Source organism: Bufo bufo, chromosome 1 (genome assembly GCF_905171765.1).
Source record: "Bufo bufo chromosome 1, aBufBuf1.1, whole genome shotgun sequence".
NCBI lineage: Eukaryota > Metazoa > Chordata > Amphibia > Anura > Bufonidae > Bufo > Bufo bufo.
In genome coordinates this window covers 506,264,601-506,272,142 of record NC_053389.1, presented here as the reverse complement: position 1 = coordinate 506,272,142, position 7,542 = coordinate 506,264,601, and positions in this window count along the sequence as shown.

Here is a 7,542-nt window from a genome sequence, read left to right as displayed (position 1 = left end):
GCGCCTTATTGTCTGAGCTGAAACTTCAGTACCCACATCTGACAAATCTTTTTTCAGTTCCTCAGCAGTCACACAGGGACTTTTCTCCACTTTGCGCTTCAGGTAGCGCACAGCAGTCGTAGTCAGCATCTTCTTTCTGCCACGACCAGGTAGTGTTTCAACATTGCCCTTTGCCTTGAATTTGCGAATGATGCTTCCTATGGTGTCTCTTGGTATGTTTAACATCTTTGCAATCTTCTTATAGCCATTGCCCTTCCTGTGAAGAGAAATCACCTCTTCTCTTGTCTTCCTGGACCATTCTCTTGACTTCACCATGTTTGTAAACACACCAGTAAATGTCTAGAAGGAGCTGAGTATCACAGTCCTTTTAAATCTGCCTAATTGGTTCTTATTATGCTTGATTGCTGCTCCTTGACATCCACAGGTGTTTTCAATACCTGATCGAAAATACTTGAATGAACCTCTGTTCTTAAGAGTGGTAGTCTTTAAGGGGTTGAATAATTGTGTCAATGAAGAAATCACCAAAAAAACATTTAATACTGTATTACAAAAACAATTGATGTCATTTTAGTTGCATTTGGTTCTTTAAAAAGTCCTTGTAAGATTTCATTCTGAACACAATTACAAATGTACACTAAATTCCCTAAAACCCTTTACAGCATTGGGGGTTGAATAATTTGGAACACAACTGTAGCTGGCACAGATCGACTACGTCCTCTCCCTGCAACAGGAGCTCCCCCAGCAGCACCACGACCTGACCCACATCCCTTATTTGACGCTCTCCTCATATTTCTAAAATTTAGGATCTTGCCCTAAATGGGTGTTTAATTAATAGCAGAATAGAACGACAGTATGTAAAGGTTGTATCTCACACGTACAGATGCAGACTAGGCCGCAATTAAAGTTTTTTGCCCAAAATGGGTGTTTTATTACTAGAAGAATATAACCACAGTATCTAAAGTGTGTATCTCACACGTACAGATCCAGACTAGGAAAATGCAAAAAATCCGCAGCACCAGTGTGGAAAATCAGGTGGTGATTTATTCACAAAACAGCATGGTTAAAGCGATGTTTCGACCTTCATCGGTCTTTCTCAAGCAATGAAATAAATTAACAAACATGTGCCTTATATAATGCAAAAAGTGGGTGGCGATATCCCTCCCCCAAGTGGGATGGTACACCAGGATTCATATATCCATATATCATCGTATATTCATAAAAAGGGATTACACCCGATCCAAGTCAGTGTAGTGTTAAAACATCCAATACAGTGTATACTCTAATATAACTTTAGAAATACCTCATAAGCAGAAATACAGTCTCCGAGGTCCTGCTCCATGTCCACATAGTTCCTAGAAAGCGCGCAAAATCTCGGCGTACCAGAAGCCACAGTGTGCATGCGTCCACGTCTCCGCATACCAGAAGCCACAGTGCGCATGCATCCACGTCTGCCAATAGATAAAATTCCCCTGTGACGTCAGCTGTTGCCAATGCCTGAAGAGGCAGAAAAACTCAGCTCTACGGCACTGCATCCAACTGAAAGTGTTGCATGGGGATGACGTCAGTGGTTGCCATGGGGTCGCGGACGTCCACAAACCAAATCGTGAGCCATCCGCGTCACCCGGCAACCTCCCAAAGCTGTCTCTAAGTGGCTCAAAGATAGGGGTAAGTGGGGGGAGGCCCAATAAAACACTTTTATCATTCCTCTGGAGTTTGAAAGGGGTCAATTTGGGAACCCAGTAATTGATTAGATCACTGGTTCTGGACCAAATGTACCCTCAAAATTAAATGTGGTTCCTCCAGAGCGAACACTGATTTCCTTCAGTTATGCGCCCCTATAAGGACACCACATACCCATACATGCTTCCTTGTGTCCAAACCGGACGGGACATTTGAACAAAGCAAAAGAGCACACCATGAACAGACCGAGAGACTCATTGGTGGTAAATATCTCCTCTTTCACTTTTGCCGAATCTGAACTGACTTTATTGAACAAAGGCTTGTCCTATTGCCCTACTATGTTTATTAATTGGTTTGAGTATGAGGTTGATTTGTTTATGTTCTTTAGGTGTTTAAGATTTAAAGGCTTCTTTTCGGATAAGGACAACAGTTCCAATAAGACGGAAATGGAGAGTGTTAGTAACACTATGACCCTTAAAGAGTTTAATCTCTCAGTTAAAAGTAGGTTTCAACCCCCTCCAAATATTAATGTTATCGAGGCGTATATCTCACTGGTACAGAAAGATATGCTGAAACTGAAAGAACACTCCCAGATTAAATTTTAATCCAACCTCACTAAAATAGAGAAGGAAACATTGACTAAACTAAGCAATAGGAATGAAATTACTATCAAACCCGCCGATAAAGGCGGAGCCATCGTCATCATGGACACGATAAAATATGAACAGGAGATTAAGCGGCAACTTGATGATACTTCAGTATATCGTCAGATCGACCATGATCCGAAATTTGAGATCTCTCAAAAAATCTAACTTTTGGTCGATGATGCATATGCTGAAGATATCATTGATAATTCATTACATGATTACCTAATTGTATCGCATCCCGTTACTCCGGTATTATACATCTTACCCAAGATACATAAGGACGGAATTAATCCGCCAGGGCGCCCTATTGTGTCCGGCATTAATTCTGTCCTTTCACGATCAGCAATGTTTCTGGATGGGGTTCTCCAGAAATATGCAACAAATGCCACATCCTATGTGAGGGATACCACCCATTTCTTACTCAAATTAAAAGACTTAACATTCCAGACAGGAGACACACTAGTATCCTTTGACGTGGTCAGCCTCTACACTAGCATTGATCACGACAAGGGCCTAGAGGCAGTCAGATACGTCTTACACAATTCTGAGTTTACACCAGGAACGGTGAACTTCATTTTGGCGTTATTGGAGATCATATTGACCTGCAACTATTTTATGTTTAAGGAGAAATTATTTTTGCAAAGCAGGGGGACCGCGATGGGGTCTAACGTAGCACCGGCTTACGCCAATATTTATATGTCATATGTTGAAAGTCTATTTGTGTATGCATCCAGCTTCTTCAACAAAGTATGGGGCTGGATGAGATACATAGATGACATATTCTTTATATGGACAGGTTCTGAATCAGAACTACAGGAGTTCAATGAGTATTTAAATAATATCCACCCAGCCCTGAAATTTACCAGAGTCAGCTCAAATGACTCAATTACAATTCCTGGATACACTGGTGTGTGTACAGGGCAACACACTGGGCACAGATATCCATGTGAAAAAACTGATAAAAACAACATTTTACAATACAATAGTTCACACTCACGGGGTATGATCAAATCACTCCCCTATAGTCAATTCCTACAGGTACGCAGAATTGTGAGTGATGAGGGGAGGGTAGAAACTAGATTGCAAGAAATAAATAAAACATTCATCAACAGATGTTACCCCCACAACTGACAAATAAACATCAGGATAGGGCCCTTAGGATGAAAAGGCAAACATTACTTGAGGAAAGCAAAAACAGCCCAAAAGTAAAATGTAGTATCCCTTTTGTCTCCCGATATACAATGCTGAGTAGACAGGTTGCCACGGTGATTAGGAAAAACTGGACACTCCTTACCCAGGCATTCTCAAACATCCCAGAATTTCAAAATCCTCCCCTTTTTTCATATAAGAGGGGCCCTAATGTAAGGAATAGATTGGTACATGCTGATAGACCCCCGGATACACAGCAACAAAATAGAACAACAGGTTGCTACCCATGCCTGGGCTGTTGCCATTGCAACAGCATGGTAAAAAGAAAAAACTTTTGTGCATCCCCATACAGGGAAAAGATATGAAATTAGACAGTTTTATACCTGTAATTCATCTTATGTAATCTACATACTTCAGTGTCCCTATGGACTCCTATATGTGGGGGAAACCACGCAGGAGGTAAAAAAGTGAATAACACAGCACAAGTCAAAAATTTCCAGTTCCAGTACCGGAACATTTCCATAAGTCTGGACATAATGTATCACAATTAAGGTTCCAGATTATAGATGGAGTGTCACACTTACGGAGGGGAGGAGATCCAGAAACTCTCCTCAAACAATTAGAATTAAAATGGATCTATAGACTTAACACACTTGAGCCCGAGGGTCTCAATAGAGACTTTAATTTAGGGGTCTTTCTATAAAGAATCCACAATTGTTGCTTCTTCCTCTGCATAGATGAGCTTTTTATAATTTTTTTGTAACTAAGTGTTGTGCCCAACAATGTTGTTGTTGTGATTGTTTATGCTCATACTTTTGGCATTCACTATTTTCATATGTATTCAACTATCTCTTTTCAGGAATGACCTCCCCGAGGTCCTCCATGTTCCACATTATCCCCTTTTCGGATGCCTCCATAGTCATGCAGTTCAGCCTTCTATTTATTTATTGCATGTGGTGACCAGTTACGGCCTGTGGGGGGTGAGTCCAACTCTATAGTCTAAATTCTCTGAGTGTACAGTCGTGGCCAAAAGTTTTGAGAATTACATAAATATTGGAAATTGGAAAAGTTGCTGCTTAAGTTTTTATAATAGAAATTTGCATATACTCCAGAATGTTATGAAGAGTGATCAAATGAATTGCATAGTCCTTCTTTGCCATGAAAATTAACTTAATCCCAAAAAAACCTTTCCACTGCATTTCATTGCTGTCATTAAAGGACCTGCTGAGATCATTTCAGTAATCGTCTTGTTAACTCAGGTGAGAATGTTGACGAGCACAAGGCTGGAGATCATTATGTCAGGCTGATTGGGTTAAAATGGCAGACTTGACATGTTAAAAAGAGGGTGATGCTTGAAATCATTGTTCTTCCATTGTTAACCATGGTGACCTGCAAAGAAACGCGTGCAGCCATCATTGCGTTGCATAAAAATGGCTTCACAGGCAAGGATATTGTGGCTACTAAGATTGCACCTCAATCAACAATTTATAGGATCATCAAGAACTTCAAGGAAAGAGGTTCAATTCTTGTTAAGAAGGCTTCAGGGCGTCCAAGAAAGTCCAGCAAGCGCCAGGATCGTCTCCTAAAGAGGATTCAGCTGCGGGATCGGAGTGCCACCAGTGCAGAGCTTGCTCAGAAATGGCAGCAGGCAGGTGTGAGCGCATCTGCACGCACAGTGAAGCGAAGACTTTTGGAAGATGGCCTGGTGTCAAGAAGGCCAGCAAAGAAGCCACTTCTCTCCAAAAAAAAACATCAGGGACAGATTGATCTTCTGCAGAAAGTATGGTGAATTGACTGCTGAGGACTGGGGCAAAGTTATATTCTCCGATGAAGCCTCTTTCCGATTGTTTGGGGAATCTGGAAAAAGGCTTGTCCGGAGAAGAAAAGGTGAGCGCTACCATCAGTCCTGTGTCATGCCAACAGTAAAGCATCCTGAGACCATTCATGTATGGGGTTGCTTGTCATCCAAGGGAGTGGGCTCACTCACAATTTTGCCCAAAAACAAAGCCATGAATAAAGAAAGGTACCAAAACACCCTCCAACAGCAACTTCTTCCAACAATCCAACAACAGTTTGGTGAAGAACAATGCATTTTCCAGCACGATGGAGCACCGTGCCATAAGGCAAAAGTGATAACTAAGTGGCTCGGGGACCAAAACGTTGACATTTTGGGTCCATGGCCTGGAAACTCCCCAGATCTTAATCCCATTGAGAACTTGTGGTCAATCCTCAAGAGGCGGGTGGACAAACAAAAGCCCACTAATTCTGACAAACTCCAAGAAGTGATTATGAAAGAATGGGTTGCTATCAGTCAGGAATTGGCCCAGAAGTTGATTGAGAGCATGCCCAGTCAAATTGCAGAGGTCCTGAAAAAGAAGGGCCAACACTGCAAATACTGACTCTTTGCATAAATGTCATGGAATTGTCAATAAATGCCTTTGAAACGTATGAAGTGCGTGTAATTATATTTCACTACATCACAGAAACAACTGAAACAAAGATCTAAAAGCAGTTTAGCAGCAAACTTTGTGAAAACTAATATTTGTGTCATTCTCAAAACTTTTGGCCACGACTGTACATTATGCACTTTATCCCAGGTGAAAGGAGAGGTTTGCAGTAGCTGTGAGTGTAAGGGCCCTAATAGCCCTGTGTGCCTGTCCTGTGAGATGCAATCCCTATGCTAAGTGTACCTGTGTGTGGTACTTCCGGAAACACTCCCCTAATCATAGGGCAGGGTGTTCAGGGCAGTCAGGACAGAAATAGTGGGTGCACAAGATAGAAAAAGGCTCCAGCACCAGAAGGACATGGTGAAAAAATCCCGGTCTTTATTTTTGTCACCAAAATACAGGTGCATACAGCAAACAGTGACACTGTATCCCACTTTATCCCCACGATCTACGCGTTTCGAACGATGTTGTTCTTAGTCATGATCTGAGGTGTCTGGCGTGTACCGGGCTGAAATAAGGCTCACCTCCAAAGTATCCACACACAAGGAGGGAACTCAGAATCCAGGGCAAACAGAAAATCAGTCCGGTCAACACAAGACACCTGTGCAAACAAATTCACCTGTGACATGAAAAAAGTTTATATATCCCACAGTGCTACAAAGTACAATACAAGGTATATATAATACAGAACATAAAATTATGTAGTTATTCTCCTCCGAAAATAGGGTATGTTAGTTTGTAAAGTATAATTTATGATTGAACAACCTTACATGGTGTAAATACATTGATATTGCTCACTTGAAGTGAACAAATAAATAACAAAACAGAACAAGAATAGACATAAAATAAAAATGAAAATAAAATTGACATAGATCAAAACTGGCAATTTTCTATGGCTCTGTATCAGTGGAACCTGAGTGCACCGTGTTCTTTTGAAATTAAACATAAATCCAAACTGGCTTGGCCATTCTGTGCGAATTAACGCAAGGTGTAAACAGACTCCAAAATTCATACACAGAAAATAATCAGGCAAATTGTAGTGACTACGGTGCATTCAGGGATCACTGATCATGCTGCCCCTTCACCTGGAGTATATCATCTGTTTTCATTCACATCCGTCTTTTGAGAAATAGTTCCATGTGAACTGTGTTGTAAACCCCGAGGTACGGACCAATCCATTGAAAAGGCAGCAAACTGGTTTGTTATAATATAGATTCTATATAGCTTAACATTAACAGAGAAAATTTATATAGTATGGACTGGGACAGAATCTGTGGGTATTGTATATTTACACACAGTTTGAAACTGTAGCACAGATGGAGCATTTAACAAAGAATGTATGAAAATATGGAAACGTCTCAAAATGCGAGGTTGTTCAATCATAAATTATACTTTACAAACTAACATACCCTATTTTCGGAGGAGAATAACTACATCATTTTATGTTCTGTATTATATATACCTTGTATTGTACTTTGTAGCACTGTGGGATATATAAACTTTTTTCATGTCACAGGTGAATTTGTTTGCACAGGTGTCTTGTGTTGACCGGACTGATTTTCTGTTCGCCCTGGATTCTGAGATCCCTCCTTGTGTGTGGATACTTTGGAGGTGAGCCT